The following is a 23,122-nucleotide window of genomic DNA, read 5'->3' as shown; positions in this document are numbered from 1 at the left end:
GGTCTTATATTAAAATAAGACCGGGTCTTATATCAATTTTTTTGCTCCGAAAGACACATTAGAACTGATGGTCTGGCTAGGTCTTATTTTCGGGGAAACACAGTTGTTTGTTTCCTGGCTTTTACTATTATGAATAAAGATACCAAAAAAATAAATCTATCCTGCTTTTTGTCTGAACATAGACTTCATTTCTCAGTGATACCTCATGAGTCCAGTTTGCACGATTTGACTATAACATTCTACATTCCCACCCCAATGTATAAAGTGATCCAGTTTCTCCTCATCCTCACAGAATTTGGTTTTGTCACTTTGTTGTTGTTTTTTTTGTTTTGTTTTGTATTTATTTAGACTTTAGCCAGTCTATTAAATACGTAGTGGAATCTCAGTGTGGTTTTATTTTTCATTTTCATAATGTTAACGATGTTGAACGACTTTTCATGGGCTTCCTTGTTATCTGCATATTTTCTAGTTGAAATATCTCTTAATGCCTTTTTCTCCTTTCTAATTGTACTGTTGAGTTTTGAGGATTTTTAAAATATATTCCAGATATTAATCCTTTAGAAGATATAACATTTTCAATATTTTTTATTACTCTATAGCTTCTCTTTTAATATTAACAGAGCCTTTTACAGAACAAAAGTTTCTAATCTGATGCAGTCCAATTCACCTATTTCTTTTATGAATTATGCTTTTGCTGTTATAGCTGAGAATTCTTTGCCTAGTGCTAGATCCTGAAAAAATGTCCCCTATTTTTTCTAAAACTTTTATATTTTTTCCATTTAAGCGATGATCTGTTTTATGTTAATTTTTTGTATAAGGTGTGAGCCACGTCAAGGTTCACTTTTTTGCCTGTGGATGTCCGGTTGCTTCTGCACCATTTATTGAAAAAACTATCCTTCCTTCATTTAACTGCTTTTGTCAAAACTCAAATATGCATATTTGTGTGTGTAAGATTTATGGGCTTTCTTTTATGTTCCACTGATGTATGTTTCTATCTCTCCACCAATAACATATAATCTCAATTGCTGTAACTATAAAATAGATCTTGATATGAGTAGACTGATTATTTCCACTTTATCTTTTTTAAAAATTTATTTTAGTCATTCTAGTTCATTTGCCTTCTCATATACATTTTAGAATAATTTTATCTACATCTACATGGAATTTTCCTGAAATTTTGATAGGAATTGTGTTAACAAGTGTGTTAATTTGGGGAGAATTGACATCTTTTTATGTTGAGTCTTCCAACTCATGAACAAACATGAGTCTCTTATTAGATCTTTAAAAAAAAAAATTATCAGTGTTGTATAGTTTTCAGCATACAAATCCTGTATATGTTTTGACAGATTTACATCTAAGTATTTATTTTTGTAAGTAATTGTAAATGACATTATATCTTCAATTGGCAGATGTTTATTACTATTATATACAATATAACTTTTTTTTGTATATTTTATATCCTACAACCTTGCTGAATTTACTTATCAGTTCTATATTATGAAGATACCTTTGGATTTTCTACGTAGACAACCATATCGTCTGCTAATAAACATTTTAGTTCTTCCTTTTCAATCTGTATGTCTTTCATTTCATTGTCTTGCCTTAATGCACTGGCTAGAACTCCCAGCATTATGTGGAATAAAGGTGGTGAGAGTAGACATCCGTGCTTCCCGATTTTCTGAAAAAAGCATTCAGTCTTTCAACATTAAGTATGTTAGCTATATGATTAACTATATACTAATGTATAATATTAGGTTTTTTGTAGATACTCTATTAAGTTGAAGAACTTCCTCTCTATTCTCATTTTTCTATTCTCATTTATCATGAACAGTGTTAAATTTTGTCAATTGCTTTATCTTCATCAACTGATATAATCATGTGATTTTTTTTTCTTCCTTAGCTTGTTATTATGGTGGATTACATTGATTGATTTCTAAATATTAAACTAGCCTTATATCTGTAGAATAAACTGCACTTGGTTATAGTATATCATTTGTTTACATATTGCTGAATTACATTAGATAATATTTTAAGGATTTTTGCACATATGAAGTCTGACAATTAAATTTGCGAACTTGTTGCAACACTGTTGTTAACTTTTTTTGTTGTCAGAGGGATAATTCATTATGAATTTGTACCAACTGGACAAACAGTTAACTAAGTTTACTATTTGGAAGTGCTGGAAAGTCTGCATGAAAAAGTTAGACGACCTGAACTTTTCGCCAACAATTCATGGCTCTTGCATCACGACAATGCACCAGCTCACATGGCACTGTCTGTGAGGGAGTTTTTAGCCAGTAAACAAATAACTGTATTGGAACATCCTCTGTCCTCATCTGATCTGGCCCCAATGACTTCTTTCTTTACTTGAAGATAAAGGAAATACTGAAAGGAAGACATTTGGATGTCATTCAGGACATGAAGGGTAATATGATGACAGCTCTGATGGCCATTCCAGAAAGAATTCCAAAATTGCTTTGAAGGATGGACTAGGCACTGGTGTCAGTGCATAGCTTCCCAAGGGGAGTACTTTGAAGGTGACTGTAGTGATATTTAGCAATGAGGTATGTAGCACTTTTTCTAGGATGAGTTCACAAACTTAATTGTCTGACCTCATATTAATGAAGGGTACTGGTTTGTATATAGTTTTCTTCTTCTTTGTCTGGTTTTGGTTTCAGAATAATACTAGTTTTATAAAATGACTTGGAAAGCGGTTTCTCCTCTTCTATTTTCTGGACAAGATTTATAGAATTGGTTTTAATTTTTCTTTAAATGTTTGGTAGAATTTTCCATTGAAACCATCTGAGACAAGGTATTTCCTATTACACTTTCTCTTTGATCCATTAGATTAAGAAGTGTGTTGTTGAATTTCCAAGTGTTTAAAGATTTTGCTATTATCACTCTGTTATTGATTTTTAGTTTGATTCAACTGTAGTCAGAGAACACACTCTGTATGATGTTAGTACTTTTAGATTTGTTGAGATTTGTTTTCTGACCCAGGATATTATCTATTTTGGTGTATATTCTGTGCACCAAAATATAAGAATGTGTATTACTGAAAAGACTGTGTATTACTGAGCAGAATGTTATAAAAAGTTAATTAGATCCTTTTGTTTGCTGGTATTGTTTAGTTCTACTATATTCTTATTTTCTGCCTAGCTGTTCTATCAAATGTCAAGAAAAGGTTGTTAAAATCTTCAGCAATAATTATGGATTTCTCTATTTTGTCTTTCAGTTCTATGAGATTTTGCTTCATGTATTTTACAACTGTTTTTTTTAATATATACGCATTTAGTACCGCTGTGTGTTTTTGGTGGATTAACTCTTTTATATACTATTTCTCTGTCTTTGGTAATTTCATGTTCTGTGAAATCTACTTTATCTAACATTAATATATCCACACCTGCTTTGCTTTGTTTAATATTTTTTATGGTATCTGTTTGTCCATCTCATTACTTTAAAACTGCCTATATTGTTATATTTGAAGTGAATTTCTTACAAACAGCATAAAATTGGGTAATATTTTCTAATCCAGTCCTGCTAATATCTGCCTTTTAACTGATATTTTTAGATGATTTACATTTAGTATAACTGTTAGTGTGCTTGGGCTTCATTTTATTTTTGTTTTCTCTTTTCCTGCCTTCTTGTATATTATTTAAATATTTTTTAATTCCATTTTTATTTATCAATAATAGGTCTTTTTGTATAGCTTTTAATAATTGATCTAAGCATTACATTATTTACATATAAATTATTATATAAAAAAATTAGTGCTGTCATTTTACCAATTCAAGTGAATTATGGAAACCTTGTCTCCCTTTATGTTTCTTAACTGTCTGCCATTATAATGTAATGATCTCCAGTATATCTTATATATGCACTTAGAACTACATCAGTGTTATAATTTTTGTGTCAAATATCAAACATAATATATAATACTCAAAAGGAGAAGGAAAACATGTTATACTTACCAGTGTTTTTGCTTGCCCTTTTATTTCTTCTTCCCTGATATTCTGAGATCTTTAGCTCTCTCTTAGGGTAAGTCTGCTAATTACTAACTCTCTTGATTTTTTGGTTTTTTTTTTTTTTCCCCAACTGAGCATGTATTGATTTCTTCATCCTTAATGGATATTTTCATGGGGTATAGAATTTGAATTGACAGTTCTTATTTCAGCATTTGAAACATATTGTGACCCTTTCTTTTGGCCTCTGTGGTTTCTGAAGCTAAATCTGCTATTATTTCAACAGTTTTGTTTTTTTTTTTTCCTCCATGGTGAAATATGATTTTCTTTTGGCTGTTTTCAATAGTTTCTTTTTTCTTTTTCCTTAATTTTCAGAAGTGTAACAATTATGTGCCTTGGTGTGAATTTCTTTGGGTGTATCATGTGTAGGGCTTACACAGCTTTTTGAACCTGTAGGTTTGTATCTCTGGACAAACTGTGGAAGTTTCCAATTATTTTCTCTTTGAGTACTTTTTGAACCCCACCCTCTTTCTTCTCTTCTTCAGGGACTCCAATGGCATGAATGTTGCATTTTTGTATATAGCTCCACAGGTTCCTGAGCCTCTGATAACTTTTTTTTTTCTAATTGTGGTTTTCCCTCTGTTGTTCAAATTGGCTAAATCCTATTTTTCTTTTTTCCAGTTCACCAATTTTCTCTTCTGTTCCTTCCATTCCATTCTGCTATTGAGCACATCCACTTATTTCATTCAGTTACTGTATTTTTTTTTCATTTTTTAAATTTTCATCTTCTTTGTAATTTCTGTTCTTTAAGGCTTCCTTTAATTGTTTATTTGTTTCAAGTGTGTTTACAATTGCTTTTTGAAGTATTTTTATCATGGCTGCTTTAAAAACTTCATCGGATAATTCTAATGTTTTGTTGTTGTTGTTTTCATCCTATTGTTGCCATCTATTGATGGTCTTTTTTTTTCAGTTTGAGATCTTCCTGATTCTTGCTATGATCAGTAATTTTCTGTTGAAACCTGCATGTGTATTTCTATAATGCTGTGAGACTCTGAATCCTGTTTAAACTTTCTGTTTTAGATGGCTTTTTCTGACACCACTCAGGAGGGATAGTGGAAGTTCCAATTATTATTGCCAGGTGGAAATAGAAGTCCCGGTTTCCCTCTCAGCCTCTGTTGAAACCTAAGTGGAGAAGACTTCTCATTGTTATTGGACAGTCTTTGGAATTTTGACCCCTTACATGTCTGCAGCAACACCACCAAGTCATTAGGAAAGACCTGACTCCACAGGCCTCCTCTGACACCATCTCAGTGGAGAGGATGAGGGTACCACATTATTGCCAGGTAGAGTGGTAGTCCAGATGGCCCACTAGACCACTAGGAAGGGGACAGGTCTGGTTACTGTGTGGGTCAAAGTCCTGACTTCCTGCTGGATACCTTCTCTGATACCACTCTGATATGGGTGTTGGGACACCTCATTGCAGCTTCATGAGGGTGTAACTCTCAGCTACCCTTACATTCGCTGGCCTGTGGAACAGCAAAACCATAGTTTTGTGGGTTTGTTGTTGTTGTTGTTGTTTTTCTGTAGTATTTAACTAGAGTAACTTTTTTTTCTAATTTTTTTCTATATTACTAGGCTTTTCGTGTTCTCATCTTTTAGCTAGAGAAAACTAGCTTTGGTTGTGACTTTTTTTGTTTGTTTATGCCATTGGTTATTCTCGTTTGCCATCTTCTGGTCCAAGTCTGAGACATGAGACAAAAAGAAAACTCAGGGAACTTACCGCTATATTTCATCAGGTCCTGTAATCCCTAGACAGTCTACCTTCTTTCTATCTTTCCAAGTCCTCTGTCATATATTTCATATTAATTCCCATGAACTTTAGTTGTAATTAGCAGGAGCAATAAGGAAATATATATGCACTCTATCTTCCTAGAAGCAGGAATCAGTCTCACACATTTTTAAGTGAATATGTTGTCTGACAATTAAGTTTGCGAACTTGATGCAACACTGTTGCTAACTTTTTTTTATATCAGAGGTAGTATTCATTATGAATTTGCACCAACTGGACAAACAATTAACCACGTTTACTATTTGAAAGTGCTGAAAAGGCTACCTGAGATAGTTAGGCAACCTGAACTTTTCACCCACAATTCATGGCTCTTGCATCATGACAATGTACCAGCTCACACAACACTGTCTGTGAGGGAGTTTTTAGCCAGTAAATAATAACTGTATTGGAACACCCTCCCTACTCACCTGATCTGGCCCCCCAATGACTTCTTTCTTTACTCAAATATAAAGGAAATATTGAAAGGAAGACATTTGGATGACATTCAGGACATCAAGGGTAACACAATGACAGCTCTGATAGCGATTTCAGAAAAAGAGTTCCAAAATTGCTTTAAAGGGTGGACTAGGCACTGTTGTTGGTGCATAGCTTCCCAAGGGGAGTACTTCAAATGTGACTGTAGTGATATTTAGCGAAGAGATATGTAGCACTTTTTCTAGGATAAGTTCACAAACTTAATTGTCCAACCTCATACCTAAATATTTGAATCATAGTTTAAATACATGTTTTTCTTATTATAAGCTCAAATATATGAAATTTCTTACAGAGTGAACTGAGGAGTTATTCTAATTAGAATGAGCATTTAATACTATTATTTTATCAATAGGGTTTTAGTTATATTTTAAAAATATAATGCACAAAATCTGAAAGGAGTCATGTAAATTTTTTATCCATTGGTTTCATCCAATGTTGTAAAACATATGAATAAATATGGTAGTCATGCAAACATTCATTACATTTAGGAAAATATGCATCAACCTGATGGTTTTGGCATTTTGAGCAGGGTACAAAATACCCTTTTGTGGTACCAAACCATATGCTTCAAGGAAATATGTAGGAGGCAGAAAAAGAAATGACTGTATATCGATTAGCGATTAGAAACTTGGCAGATTTCCTAGAAAACAATATTTAGGTTTACCCGTATGTGTCTAGAGGTAGTCTATTTTCAGGATAAAGCAAGAGTGTTATTTAGGTGGGCTCAAAGGTGTTGCTGTTCATTGTAATGTGGAAGAAGGACAATAGTGAAGAGATATATTATACATTCTTAGGCTCATCAAATTTGAGAAAAGGTAAATATGGATGACGAGAACATGGAATTCATTTTCCTTATGATTGCCCTTGACTGTGGACCAGTGGGTTATGTATACGAATGTTTGAAGATCATTGCTGTAAGCAATGATCTGTTTAAATCTTCAGCTTAGAGACTATCTAAAGGTGGAAGTCTTTCTCTGACCATATTTAGGATTTGTCTTGAGTGGTGATCAGGGACGAGTTGCAATGCATGAAATTTGCCATATGATTTTATTTATGTGTACAGCTTGAGTTTTATATCCAACTATTAGAGAAAAGATGTCTGAAAAGAAAATTGCTAATAAGTGATTATAACTGAAATTTCCAGTAGAATCTTAGGAAAGTTGTGCTTTGATAACACTGATAGAGATAAACTAGGGAGACTGTGGCTGTTTGTGAAGAAAGCATTCGATCGGTATGGATTCATGTGCTCATGTTACCAAAACACTTTTTCCCATTTTTTTATCCTTAGTAAATAATAACTACCCCTGATGACACACAATCAGTGTCTGGTGAGGAGAAGCAGGGAGTGAATATGTGTTTGTTTATTTTATCTCCTGAATAGATATCAGAGAGGTGCAACCAGGAGAGGTGTCCTAATCCATTCGAGCTGCTATGACAGAACACCATAGACTAGGTGATGTATAAACGACAGAAATTTATTTCTCACAAGTCTGAAGGGTGAGAAGTCCAAGAGCAAGGTGCCAGAAGATTCCGTGTTTGGCGAGAACCCACTTCCTTGTTCATAGACAATCATATTTTTGCTGTGTCCACAATGGTAGAAGATGGCAAAGGATCTCTCTGGGGTCTCATTTATAAGAGCACAAATCCCATTTATAAGGGCTGCACCCTCAGTGACCTAATCACCTCCCAAGGCCCCACCTCCAAATACCATCACATTGCGGATTAGGTTTCAACAAATGAATTTTAGGGGAACACAAACATTCAGTCTTTAGCAGAGGGGGCACAGCTCAGCACTATGTGAGAAGAAGGGGGAAGAAGTATCTGTACTCTTTTCTCCCTGTCTCTCCCACTATAGCCTCTTAGCTCTCAAGAAAGGGCAGTCAAAGCTGTGACATGAACTTCCGTCACAGACCAAATATAGGAACAAGACTTTTATCAAAGCCGGTAGTTGGAAATAGGTGATAGGTATTAAGGTGCAGGTAGGTGGGGACAGTTTGAAAGCAAACATTTATGAAAACCAAATAAACTAATGACCTGCCCAAACAAATAATATAACTTTACTCATGGAGAAATGCTCTGGCATCGGGTGAATGGGTACAGCCTTGGCCCGGGCCCCCTCCACCTCTGCTCTTACTCATCTTCCTCCAATTCTCACCCTCACCCCTTAGTAACAATCAAAGTTTTGCAGAAACATAGATGTCAGGGGTAAAGTGGGTTGTTTCCAAGTTGTAAAACACATTATTTTATCTAATTAATAGTGATTCACAACCTCGGTTGCAAATTAGAATATCTTAGACAGCTTTGGAAATTCCCAATGTCCAGGACACTCTCCATACCAATGAAAGCAGATTCTCTATGGGTGGGGCCAGCTGTATGTATTTTTTATATCTCCTTAGGTGGTTTGAATGTACAATGGGGATGAGAACTGATGAACTAAACATTTCCAATCTTTCCAATCCAGTTGATCCCCACAAATCAAAATTTTCCCTCCCTTTGCAGACTGAAGCATGTGACTACCCAGGATGGACTTTTGACTCATGCAGGAAGGGCCCCATCCTCAGCCATGTGGGGCCCTTGCTCTGGCCCTCTCACTGGGCTCCTTTCCATGGGATAAGGAATCAATGGGATCAAGAGATCTGACCTTTGGGGTCCACGCCCCTATCCTACACTACACTCCCAGGACTTTTAAATTGACTGTCCATATGGCCCCAAGCCTGCTTCTGGGGTTTCTGGGGCCTCTTGCCGGGGGGCAGACAAGCAGCAGAGCTGTGTCCCTCCAGGGCTGCCCAAAATGCAGTCATTTGTAAGGATGGGTATGTGAATGGAGCTTGGACATTGGGCCTAGATCCCCATTGTCATGTGCACAAAGACCCTTGTGATGGGCTGTACTCTGGAGGTGTGGGGGGGGGTAGGAAGAGAAGGGACAGGCTTTGGGGAATGGTGGGGTGTCAAGGTCGCAGGCTAACTCTCCAGGTATTGCCAAGTATGACACTTTGAGAAGTTAGAGAAATCCAAACTACAGCCTGGCCTACCCAGTTGTTACGAAAGGAGTTGCTGAGAAAGACAGATGAAATAGATGTTCTTTAACAGTCGTTTGCTTGATTTATAACATTTAAATATTTTAAAATATGGCATTTGTGTTCCTGCATTCACTCTCTGCCAGAGCCTTTAAAATATTAGGGTCTGGCCTGTGACTGCCCCTGCTGCAGCCACAGGCCCAGGAGTCTATTTCTGTGGGTCTGTCTTCTGTGGTTCCCAGGTGCTGGCCTGAAAAATACTTTCTGACTCCCTGGTACCTTACTCCTGTTACTCAGAGGTTCCTGCCCAGCTGAGACGTGGCCCCGTGATTCCTCTCACGGGCTTCCCATCGGCTGGGTTGGGAGCTGTTTCAGCTGTTGTATAGTCTCACATATAGTAACATAATACAGTATAACATGCATGGGTTTTGGTGACAGAGAAATATGATTTCTAGTCCTGGCTCTCCCACTCTCCACTTGCATGACTAGAGGACAGTCATCTTTTTATTTTATTTATTTATTATTTTAGGTAACATTCTTGACCTTTCCAAACCTTAGCTTCTTCATCTGTACATGATAGTTAACCACACCTATGTGGCGTGGCGATAGAGAGGACTAAATGAGGAAACAAATATGTCCTGCAAAATGCCTAGAGTACCAAGGACTCGGTAAATAATTTCTTCTCTTTCTCAAGTAAAAGCCAATTTATTTCAAAATGACAGTGATCCTTTCCCTCCCTCATTTACATCTGCAGGACTAAATAACTGAATTGCTTCCATTTTTCTTCTTGTGATGCATTTTCCAACTCTTCTCAGTTTTATGTGTCTGTGTGAAGAGTATGTCATTTCTCTATCAAAATGACAGCTAGCTTGCCATCAGGAGGCTGAGCACTTTGAGTTTTTTATGAGGAGAAGGCTGTACATATTTCTTGCTTTGCAGTATCTCTTCTTCCCCGCACAACCACCAGCGTGTCTAGTTTATTCTGCAATGAGCGCAGTAGAATCGAAAGGTAGATAGCGCTTGGGCATGGGGGTTGGGTGTACCCAGCCAGCAGCTCTCCATATATACTGGTAAAGTGAAGCAAGAGTGACTCCAGTCTAATGAGGTTAACCATGCTCTCGTACAACCTGTTTGCAATGTTTCACAACCACAAGGCTGTAGCCCTTTGTTCAATACCCTTCCTTTGCTGGGTATTCTGGGCCGTGCATAGTGTTTGCTAAATACTTGTCAGGTGAAGGCATAAGGAAATGATAAATAATACAGCTAGGAGTTGAATACAACCAGAAGTTGCCCATTCTACATTCATTGATTGGCAAGCCGCATATGCATTTGTTGAGTATTTCGATAAACTGTTAGAATACATGGAATGAATGGTGAAGAGATGTCTACTGGGTGGACGTGGTATTGCACTGAGGCCGCTTCTGTAGGTAACTGCTCTATACACTGAAAGGATTTCACCTTTTGTTCTGTCAGTTTCTCTATAAAATGAGCCCATGCTATCTGCTCAAACAGGGAAACGTGTTTAGTAAAACTAGGTGCTCTAGCTGAGTGAGTTCTGTGAATTCTTGGAGATTGCTCTCAATATATCAGATATTGATTAGCAGGGGAGTTGGCTGTACATATACTAGTTTTTAAAAAGGAGAGACCTGTGTTTCTTATCGTTTGAAATTCTCTTTAGTCATCCAACACTTGTGTTTTCCTTTGTGCAGAGCTTAGCTCTGCTTTAGTATTCAGCCCATGCATGTACGTAGAAGGCATAATATCGGCTGTCAGTGAGAACAAGGGCCCATCTCAGTTCAGTCACTGTAGTGCTTGATGGGAAACCAGGTACTCACAGCCCATGCCGTGACTGAAGTTACCCCAGGAAAAATGAGGCCGCTGCTGTTCTGGTGTAGGCATGGACACAGACACATCATCACTGCCAAGCTCATGAACCTCAAATCAAGCAGAATGGAGATGCCAGTCCATGGCTTAGAATTGAAAATGGAGAGCAGATTCCTATAAAAGCCAAACATCAGTGGAAAGGTTTTTGGAGAGTGCATATTAGTTAGGATACATATGAAGCTGCTGTAACAAAGAAGCCCTTAAATATGTGACAACACAAAGCTAAGTGAGGGATCTATTTAAGGCAAAGAGACATCTGTGCTCCTGGGGCCTACGCTGGCAGGTCTGATATGCTTCACTCCATGTGGCTTCCATTGTGAGCACAACTGCTGCTGCTCTTGTTGCTGTTTCCTGGCTGTGGGAATGGGGGAAAGGAAGCCCAGGGCATGTTCTGTCTCAAAGGACATGGCCCTGAAATTCCACACATCACCTCAACTTCTATTGCATTGCCCCAAACTTGATCACGTGGCCATATACACAGAGGATGCTAGGAAAGATGATCTCCAGCTGGAGACCACATGCTCTGGTAAAATTCATAAAAAAGGAAAAAGGAGAGTATGGTTGTAGAAGACAGTTTGGCACTTCGCTAGAAGGGGTCAATGGGAAGAGGCAGGTGTGTTCTGTTCACTAATTTTTTGTGTGTATTTTTTTTTTGGTCAAAATAGACATTTATTTTTATTTTTTAAAAAATTTTTATTATCTAACATGCAATATTATATTAGTATCAGGGGTAGAACATAGTTATTTAACATTTACATACCTAAAGAAGTGATCACCATGATAAGTGTAGTAACCATCTGACATTGTACTATGATATCACAATATTATTGACTATATTCCCTATTTTGTATATTACATGCCCATGACTTATTTGTTTTATACCTGGAAATTTGGACCTTTTATTTCTTTCTCCTTTTCCCCCTTTTTTAATTTTTCAATTACAGTTGACATTCAATATTATGTTGTATTAATTTCAGGTGTATAGCATAGTGGTTAGACATTTATATAATTTAAGAAATGATCCCCCTAACTACCCAAGTAGCACTATACATAATTATTACCATAACATTGACTATATTCCCTATGCTTTACTTTTTTACAAAATAGTCTAACTACCAATTTGTACTTCTGAATCCCTTCACCTTTTTCACCCAGCCCTCTAATCCCCTCCCATCTATCATCCCAACAAATCTGGTACCCATCTGACACCATACATAGTTATTACAATATTATTGACAATATTTCTTAAGCTATACCAGACATCCCCATAACTAGTTTTAACAACCAATTTGTACTTCTTAGTCCCTTCCCCTTTTATCACCCACACCTCAACCCCCCTCCCATCTGACAACTATCAAAATACTATCTGTATCTATGGGTTTGTTTCTGTTTTGTTTGTTATTTTTTTCTTAGATTCCACATATAAGCAAAATGATATTGCATCCGTCTTTCTTTGTCTGACATACTCCACTCAGCATATTACCCTCCAGGTCCATCCATGCCACCGCAGATGGCAAGAACCCATTCCCTTTCATGGCCAAGCAATATCCCATTGTATATATGTATGTACCACCTTCTCTTCATGCATTCATCCATTGGTGAACACCCAGGCTGCCTCCACATCTTGGCTATTGTAAACAATGCTGCAATGAACATATGGATGCACATGTCTCCTTGAAGTAGCATTTTGGGTTTCTTCAGATAAATACCCTGAAGTGAGATTACTGGGTCCTTCATTGTCACTTCTTATACCCTTGGTTTTAAAGTCTGTTTGTCAGGTATAAGTATTGTTACCCCAGATTTTTGTTTTCGTTTTTGTTTTTTCATTTTCATGAAATATCTTTTTGCATCCTTTTATTTTCTGTCTGTGTGTGCCTTTCAGTCTAAACTGAGTCTCTTTATCTATTCAGCCACCCTATGTCTTTTGATTGGAGCATTTAATCCCTTTACATTTAAAGTAATTGTTGATACATATGTAGCTATTGCCATTTTATTATTCATAATTTTGATTTTTTTTTTTCCCCATCTTAGAGAAGTCCCTCTAAGATTCCTTGTAGTAGTGGTTTGGTGGTGAACTGCTTTAGTTTTTTCTTGTCTGGAAAGCTCTTTATCTGTCCTTCGATTTTAAATGATAGTTTTGCTGGATAGAGTAGTCTTGGTTGTAGGTCCTTGCTTTTCATCACATTGAATATTTTGTGCTAGTCCTTTCTGGACTGCAAAGTTTCTGTTGAGAAATCAGCTGGCAATCTTATGGGAGCTCCCTTATAATTTACTGGTTGCCTTTCACATGCTGCTTTTAGAATTCTCTCTTTGTCTTTAACCTTTGCCATTTTAATTATAATGATTCTAGGTATGGGCCTGTTTGGGTTCATCTTGTTTGGAACTCTCTGTACTTCCTGGACGTGTATGTGTATTCCCTTCACCAAGTTAAGAAATTTTTCCGTCATTATTTGTTCAAATAAATTCTCAATCTCTTGCTTTCTCTCTTCTCCTTCTGGTACCCCTATGATGCGAATGTTGTTATGCTTGATGTTGTCCCAGAAGTCTCTTAAACTATCCTCATTTATTTGGATTCTTTTTTTCTTTTTGCTGTTCTGATTGGGTGTTTTCTGCTACCTTGTTTTTCACATCACTGATTTGATCCTCTTCTTTATCTAGTCACCTAGTGACTCCTTCTAGCGCATTCTTCATTTCAGTTACTGTATTCTTCACTTCTGACTGGTTCTTTTTTATGGCTTATGTGTCCTTTTTTATGGCTTATGTGTCCTTTTTTATGCTTGCTATTTCTAAGTTGAAATTCTCACTAAGTTCCTTGAGCATCCTTATAAGCATTGTTTTGAACTCTGTCTCTGGTAGGTTGCTTACCTCCATTTCATTTAGTTCTTTTTCTGTATTTTTCTCCTGTTCTTTCATTTCGGACATATGTTTTTGTTTCCTCATTTTGGCTGCCTCTCTGTTTGTTTCTATGTATTAGGTAGATCTGCTGTGTCTCCCAGTCTTGGCCAGGTGGCCTTATGTAGTAGGTGTGCTGTGGGGCCCAGTGGCACTATCTCCCTGGTCATCTGCTCTGGGTGCTCCAGGAGTGTCCCTTGTGTGGGTTGTGTATGCCACCCTGATATAGTTGAGCCTTGACTGGCTTATTGGCTATGGGGTTTTGTCACATCCACATCTTTAGGCTACTGTGTGTGTGTCGGAGGAGGGGAGGTCTTACCTCACTAAGTAAGATTTGCCCCAGTGGGCTCTAGTGTCTGTTGAGACCACACATTGTGAGTGCTGCTTGTGGGGCTAATTGGGTGGTATTCTGCTGTTATCTAAAGCCAACCTCCAAGTATGGTAGTCTGGGGCCTCTTAAGAGGGTTCTGGTGCAGGCCCAGGTCACCCACTGCCTGCAACTGTTCAGGGGTTACCTGGTAGGAGCTGCAAAGCTATCCATAGTTGTTCACTGCCTGTTCTAAACCTGGAGGCGAGTGGGAGAGACCACGCTTCAAACCGAGGTTGTCTGCCACCAGTACTGGGCCTGGGGTAGCTCCGCAAAAAGCCAGGAAACCCCAAGGCCTGTTGCCACCTGCAGGCTCCCTCAGGGTTCAGCCGCTGATAGAGCCTTGTGTGGTATGCAAGTTGGATGAGGTAGGGTCTCAGGGAGTTACTAGAGTGGGAAGAATTGTGGTCACCAGGTTAATATCAATTCTGGTTTGGTGCCACTGCTGAGCCTGGAGCTACTCAGCAAAAGTCTCAGAGCACACCGAGGCCAGTTACCACCCTCTGGTTGCCTGCCAGAGTCTGATAGTTTTCCAAGAAAGAGTGTAATGCGTGGGACAGCCAGCTTGTGGAGAAAATACTTCTGGCACTGGGGGAGTTGGTTGGTGTGGGGCCCCAGTTACTCAGCAGAGTAGAGCCCCGGAGCTCACCAGGCCAATCAGATTCAGATTTGGTCAGAGGGGGCGGGCTCAACACAGGAAAGATGGTGCCTGCCTGCCAGCTGCATTAGGACCTCACACAGAGAAAATACCAACTCTCCTCCAGTCCTACCCTCTGAAGCCACACACCTCAGTCTGTCCCCCGTATGTCTCTGACACCTCCTGAGTCACCATCTCTCTGCTGGAGCCCAAGATGAGTGCCTGTGAGAGAGTGAGTCTGTGTGTGGGCCATTTAAGAGGACGTCTGGGTTTCCCGCAGCCTTCCATCCCACCTGAACCGTCGAAATCCCCACTGTTTTTCACAGCCAAATGTTGTGGGAGCTCATCTTCCAGGCACCAGTACTTTAGGCTGGGTAGGCTGATGTGGAGGGCTGGGATCCCTTGCTCCTCTAGAGGAAATCTTGGCGGCCAAGATATCTCTCCTGGTTCTCAACGGCCATATGGAGGTTTGAGGCCGGTTCTGTGTCTCCGCCCCTCTTACCAGTTTCAACGTGGCTTCTTCGTATTTTTAGAGGACTTCTGTTTGGTTAGAATTCAGGTGGTTTTCCAAGTTGCTTGTTCTATAATTTAGTTGTAATTTTAATGTGTTCACGGAAGGATGCAGGCGCATTGTTTACCTACTCCACCATCTTGGATCTCTCTTAAAATCTTGTGTGTATTCTAATAGAACATTTTGGTTACAAAAATGAGGTGGGGAAAGGAGGCATCATGAGAGTACATTAGCAAGGGGAACTCTCAGAAGTTCAAAGGCAGGTGTAACAGGATAGACCCTCACAAAGACTATAAAGAGAGGGGTTTCCATGTTGAAGGCTACTCAAGGAATCCCTGATGTTGGCATTTGCTCTGAAGTGACTTGGCTGCAACTGCATGTGTTTTAGTTTTGTTTTGTTTGGTGTTGTGTTGTTATTTCCAGTCCAACTACTAACTGGCTATTATTCCTCTTGCTTTACACTTGTAGATGAACTGGCCTCACTTTTACTTTTAACAACACTGTAATTTCTTCCTCCACTGTCAACTAGAAAATCGTTTCATTGTTTTGAGTCAAGTCACACAGGTTCTGGGTCACTGGCCAGACTATCGAGTTAGTCCTTTTAGCCAGACCTATAAAAAAGAGAAGTTGGTGGCTGATATAGTCGCATCTCTTATACACTAGCTGCTTGTACTCATTGTGATCCAAAGACCAACGACACTAGCATCAGCTGGGAGTGTGATAGACATTCAGGCTCTCTGGCCACACCTCCTAGCCACTGTATTAATTTCCTAGGGCTGCCTTAACAACGTATGACAAACTGGGCGGCTTAAACAACAGGGATCTATTATCTCACAGTTCAAGACACTACAAGTTTAAGATCAAGATGTTGTCAAGATTGGTTTCATCTGTTATCTGTGAGGAAAAATCTATGCCATGCCTCTCTCCTAGCTTCTGGTGCTTTGCTGGCAATCTGGCATTCCTTGGCTTGTAGGTGCATCACCCTGATCCCTGCCTTCATTGTTCCCACGGCATTCTCCCCGTGTACAGGTGTCTCTTCATATGGCATTCTTTTTATAAGGGCACCAGTCATATTAGATTAGGGACCCACCCTACTCCAGCATGACTTCATCTTAACTAATTACATCAGCAATGACCAAATTTCCAGATATGTTCACAGTTGGAGGTACCAAAGATTAATACTTTAACATGAATTTGGAGGGGGTGGGTGCGTGCAATTCAACCTGTAACAACCACTGAATTAAGGACAACCACTGTCCTTAAATAGGTAATTTTTGTGCATATTAAAATTTGAGAAGTACCCTAAAGTTCTTAAAAAAACTGGTGTGCTACCAACACACTTACTACAACCCTCAATATGTAATGGAGGGCACTGTAGACTTGGATCCCTGGATTCTGGCTCTACTTCAGTCACTTTACTTTTAGTGCCCAGCAATGCATCAGGCTCATATTCAGCACTCAGTAAATATTTAGTGTATTAATGAAAAAATTTGGGCCAAAGGGGTTTCATGTCTAAAATGAAGATCCCCACTTCATAAGAATTATTATGAAGATTATTTTTTTAATATGTAAAAATATGTGAAAAGGTGGCTATTAGGGTCCAGTCAGGAGACAAAAACACAGTTCATTTGAACAGAAAAGTTTTAATATAATGAGTGATTGATTATCTATTAGGTTGGTGCAAAAGTCATTGCAGGTTTTGCAGTTATTTATAACCTTTTAAACCGCAATTACTTTTGCACCAACCTAATGTAAGAGACCAACTACAAAGGCATAAAGAAAACTCAATAGAAGACTTTAGGGGTGGGAGAGCGTATTCAAGGAAGAAACGAACTCAAGAAAGACCGTCTCCCCAAAGTTCTGGTTCAGAATTCACTAGAGAAGCTGTGAGTGTCTCCCATTGGATGGCAGGGAACTTTAATGAGCCAGAGCTGGTCCATAGTCACTGGGCAGAAAATACCCTCCCAGGGTACAGGCAGAGGGATGCTGGTGGGTGAGAACACAGAAGTCGGGTCTCTGGGAATCAGGTGCCTGCCAGTAGCATCTGTATCAGAGGGCTGTGGTGAGGTGTCACTGGACTGGAGCCAGTCCTGAACTCACCAAGGAGATGTGTGCATTGCTGGATTCCCTGCAGCAGGAAGGTGCAAAAAGAAGAGAAACAGAAGCACACCAGAGCCAGGGATACAAGACCCTTCTTTCTGCAGTGTTTCTCCAGTGCCGTCTACTGACATAACACTGTGTCTGCTGCAAAGGAGAAATGCTGAAGGGCCCATCCCACTACTGCACAATAACCAATGAAGGGTGAATTTTGGAGCTGCGAGACAATAGATTGAGAACTGGCACCTGCCCTATGCAAACATAAAGTATTTTTCTCAGTACTAATGCCAAATGTGGTTTCAGAGAATAGGGCAAATAAAGAATGTGGAATTCTTAATGACTTAACCAAAGGAATTTAGTTTCCCCAGCCTTTCTCTAATTCCCACATGCACACTGCTTTTCCCACCCAGATTACCACAAGTGTTTTCTTTTGGAGGGCTAGGGACATGGATTTTGAAGGGAGAAGTTGTTAACAGAATGTAAACTGAGCAAATCAACATCATGGTGCCACTGCATTCCTAGGGACTGCCCGTTCCATGGGCTGTTTTTCCTGGGCTCTGGGCCACTTCTGCCATAAAAGAGTTCTTCTACACACCCTAGATCATCCCATCATTGCCCTTCAATTGCCAGCCCTATTGAAAGAACTCATAAACGTATTCCTCTGCCAGGTTGCTCTTCTGAGCTGCTTTACAAAAGTCATCTTGATGCTGATCTTGAATGTCTCCAAGTCACCAAGCCAAATTCATCCCCCCTAGTCTGCTCATATATATATATATATATATATATATATATATATATATATATATATATATATATATATATATATATATAGGATTAGATAGAAGATGGCTTTAAGAGAAGAGTTGAGCTGAATGAGCAGGCCTCTCTGAGGCAGTACATTTGAGCTGGAGTTTTACGGTGAGAGGGTGTCAGCTCCATGGAGATGGGAAGAGTGAGTCCCAGGCAGAAGAAACAGCAAGTGAAAAAGTTTTAAGATGGGAAGGGGTGTGGTATGTTAGGTAAAATGAGAAAAACGTCCATGTGTCACCACTCCTAGAATTAACAAAGGAAAGGCTTTCACCCAAAGGCCCTGTCTGAGAATCACAGACTAGGAGATTAGAGGATGCCTCAGAAAATCAAATTTTTCAAAGTGGGAGCTTTGGCATTTTGCTGGGACAGTTTTTTTGCAGGTATGTTATCACACTACGTACTGTTTCTCATTCCTGGCTACACGGCTGCTGCCTGTCCTGACTGCATGGGTGCCTTTTACATAGAACACCGCAAACGATGTTCCAGGCATACGGCAGGTGGAGGACCTGCCTGCCTCCCAGTGCCAAATACCAGTAGATGAACCCAGACACTGTTTATGCAAAAATGCCCACAGCCTCTATACACACACACACACACACACACACACACACACACACACACACATTTCCACATATCAATAAGGGGTAGTATTGATCTTGATCAGAATGACTGGAACTTTCTCATTTTACAGACGTGCAAACTGCAGGCCAATAAAGAGAAGCAAATAAGGGGCAGGACTTGGTATTTTTTGACTCCATGCCTAGTGTTATCTTACTATAACAGAGCTATCATAGGTAATACATGATATATGTAATATACTAAACCTACGCAGTCATAGGTTTCATATATATATATATATATATATATATATATATATATATATTTTTTTTTAACGTAGTCATAGGTAAATGAAAAGCAAGCAAGCCAAAACCATAAAAATACTGTTCAAAAATAAAAGAAAATCTTCCCCTAATCTTTCCCCTCTTTGATAATTTCAGATTTCTAGGGTGACATTTCTTTTTAATGGTCCTTATCTGTGCTTTTTGTAAAGGTAAACCTGAAAGCTTACCTTCTGTTCAACGCTGCTTCAGACAAAAAAGTTTAATTTAAAGCAATAAACATTCTTCAGTTGCTCACTGCAGCCTGATGCTGTGGGTAATATTTAATCTGCCAGAGCGCATTGTATATTATCATTCAGACACAAAATAATTTATGGCTATAACTCCCTATGCATTTACATGAGTAAAAAACTTGGTATTTATAAGGCGAGATGATGGTTGTCTAATTTTTACTTAACTTTTTAAATATCAATACAACTTGAATTTTGTATTTGTTTTTGATTTAACCTTGCAATCAAAGTATAAGAGATGGCAAGGTATGCGGTGTGTGCGTGTGTGTGTGTGTGTGTGTGTGTGTGTGTATTCAAATTCATGTATTTAGTAAGTATTGCACGGGATGTCTTTTGGGAAATCTTAAATATGAGCAAATCATCAATTTGTGAGCTTTTGCCTTATTTTTGGAAACAAAGAAAAGCCATTTAAAGCAAAGTATGTTAAATGAGATGGATGAGAAAATTGAATTTTGCCATTTCAGGGTTGTATAATAATAGAAATAGTAGTAGTAATATCCACTAAGAAGCTATTTTAAAAAACTAATCCAAAGGAAATTATGTAAAAAGACATTGACCGGTGATAGATTCAGGAGGAAAGTGTGGAGTCCTCCTGTGCTATTTCTTTGAAGGAGACAGTGCTCATCTGCATTTTTACATTCTGCATATTTATTAGGAAATCAGCCTCATTAATTTTAGCATGACACTGACAGAAAGATGCATATTCATTTTTGTTTATACATTTATATGTTCATTAAGTGCGATAATGAGATAATGGTGATATTAGTAACATTAAGCGTGCATTATGTGCCATCACAGTGCTCAGTGCTTTGAAGGCATTTGTCATTTTTCTTTCTTTTTTTTTTTACATTGGTGAGACCATAAAATATGGAATCATAGTTTCATGTGGCAGAGCGGTTTTGATGATTTGCAAAACTTGCTTGAATCAGTGACCGAGTAGAAGGAAGAACAGTCTTAATGATGTGTAATTTTAATACTGTGAGTTCCGTATTGAGACTTAAACTGATCTGAAAATATGTGCACCAGAAGAGGTCTGTCGAGGACTTCCTTCATGGATAGATTTTGGTTTGCGATGAACACCCCCATGGGTTGGGATCTATCTAAAGTGCTTGAGATTTTTGTCTTTTCTATACTTTTGTTTTGTGGATTCTTTCTCATTGACAGTGAGAAGGTGAATCTCAGCTTAGTCATTTTAATTTAGTGACAATTGAGTTCATATAATTTAAAGGCTTATGCAATTTTTTCTCTATTGTGTTTAAAAAAATCTCTTTTCAAATGATTTGCTTTAATCTCGTGCATTTAAAAGATATGTAAGAAACAACGTTAAACATTTTGTCAGCACTTTCCAAAATGCGTTTCCCATAGAGTAGCTCTATGTGCTTTTGTATTAGTATTGGTAATTGCTACATAACCAATTATCCTAAAACTTAGTGGTTTAAAAGAACAATGTTTATTATGTCAAAGTTTCTGTGAGTTACGAGTCCAAGTATAGCTTACCTGGATCCAGTGGCTCAAGGTGTCTCCAAGGGCCGCAATCAGGGTGTTACAGTCTTAAAGCTTGATGGGCTAGGACACACTTTCAAGTTCATTCCCATGGATGTTGGCAGAATTGAGTTCCCTGCTGGCTGTTGGCCAGAGGCCCCACCTCAATTCCTTGTCAAATCCACTGCTCCACAGGTCAGCTCACAGCATGAGCACATCAAGACAAGAGGAGTGTTAAGAAAGTGGAAATCCCAGCTATTTTTATTATTTTTTGTGAAACATTTTTATGGGACTACCTTGTCTCTCCAAAGGAGAAAAAAACTGATCAACAACAACATTAATTGAAAATTTGGTTACTGCGATGGTTTTACAAAATAGTGGTTTTTGTCAAATATATTTTTTTGTTCAACCAGGTCGACTTTAATTCTTTTTATTTTAATTTTCTTTTTGTTTCTCTTTTTACCTTTCTACCCCCTTGACCCATTTCTCCCACCCCCACCCCTCACCTTGGGAACCACTAATCTCTTTTTTGTATCTGTGAGCTTGGTCGTGTATAACCGAATGGGCGAGCGACATCTCATCACCTTTGCCATATTCTATTCATTAGAAGCAAATTACTAATTCTAGCCCACTCACAAGGGGGGAGATTACACAAGTGCATGAAAATCAGGAAGTGGGGGTCACTAGGACGCATTTCAGAAACTGGCCAGCACAGGTTGTAATACCATGAGAGTTTGAGATCAAAAACTACTGCCAAATTCCAGGCATAGAACGATTTTCCACAGGACCTTTCAGTCTTGAGCATGCTAAGTGCATGGTGAACCTCCAAGTGGGAAGGGGGCGGCGGGGCAAGGGACATGGTGGTCGTGTTTCTCAGTCCTATTTGTCCATTGAATCCTTCTCGTTGAAGAGCGGCATTATTTCAGTATCCTTTCTCAGAACGCTGGGAGAGCTGCTTCCCCAACACCTTCCCTTGACACATGGTATTCCGAGACTGGAGGGTCGCCTTGTCATTGGCTGCAGAACATGGGGTCAGCACAGGTCTGCTGAAGCTCGGAGGCTCTGTCCACCTTGTTACATTCTACAGATTTATTTATGCCACCACAATCATGGCTTTGGGTGGTTTACCTACTGCATCAGCTATTGGCAGCATAAGCTAAGGAAGTGAAAGGTAGTATATGAGTTGACGTGGTACCCATTTGTAGGGACTTTTGTGAACCAACCATTGTATATGTCAGTCGTCGGCGGGCGCTCTCCCTTCAGCCTTTGTAGATGACAAAAGCCATACTGTGGCCAATTCCACCACTTCTGTCCCTATCCCTCACTCCTCTCCCCTTTCCCCCACCCAGCTCATCTCTGTAAAAGTGAAAGTCCTACCGGTAACCACTTTACTCTAGAAGGAAAAACTTTCACACTTCACTTTTTAAAAAGTTGTCACTTGCTACTGGAAACATCTTGACTCAGTGTTTTTACTTTTTGTCCATATCCCTCCTTTAAAAATGCATCTTCTTCCTATTTATTTGCTGCTGTAGTCTTTCAGTGATATGAGCAGTTATATGCACGGGATAAAAAAAAACATTGGGCCACAGTAAATTGAGGTGGAATAACTATTTCATCTCTTCTGTGTGGTCTAAACATTGCTGAAAGAAAAAAATGCATCTTATGTGGTGTGGCAACAGTTCATATATGAAAAAAGCTACATTGCTATTTAACTTCTTATTTGGACCTTTCATAGCATGTGGGCTTTGTTCTTCTCACACAGAGGCTGACTATGAGGTGTGTGTGCACAGCCCTGTGCAGTGCAGTGGAAGGCAGTTTCCAGGCCATCTTTCTAAATGGGCTCTGGTGATTGCTGGCTTGAATAGAATGGCATAGGATGGGCGTGGGGAATAAACATAGTTTTGTTAGGTTACAGTCACATGTCTGAACACATTAGAATGTTCTTTTGTAGTTCAGCCTAAAAATTATTCATTTTCTTCCACTTGTGAAAAATATTTTGCATGTTCCTGAG

The 23,122-nt window shown here is 38.8% G+C and overlaps 1 protein-coding gene and 1 non-coding gene across 8 annotated transcripts in view; both read left to right on the top strand.

Annotated features, from left to right (window-relative positions):
• The window catches only part of CTNNA2 (catenin alpha 2), a 1,256,663-nt gene that overhangs the window by 795,589 nt on the left and 437,952 nt on the right, over positions 1 to 23,122 (top strand). The window lies entirely within an intron of this gene.
• Positions 22,620 to 22,751, top strand: LOC117033514 (small nucleolar RNA SNORA20). Its single transcript, XR_004424905.1, has one exon. It is a non-coding gene; the product is annotated as a small nucleolar RNA SNORA20 (small nucleolar RNA).

The sequence above is a fragment of the Rhinolophus ferrumequinum genome, chromosome 13 (genome assembly GCF_004115265.2).
Source record: "Rhinolophus ferrumequinum isolate MPI-CBG mRhiFer1 chromosome 13, mRhiFer1_v1.p, whole genome shotgun sequence".
Lineage (NCBI taxonomy): Eukaryota > Metazoa > Chordata > Mammalia > Chiroptera > Rhinolophidae > Rhinolophus > Rhinolophus ferrumequinum.
The sequence above is the reverse complement of the archived record's forward strand: the minus strand, read 5'-3'. Positions and strand labels throughout refer to the sequence as shown.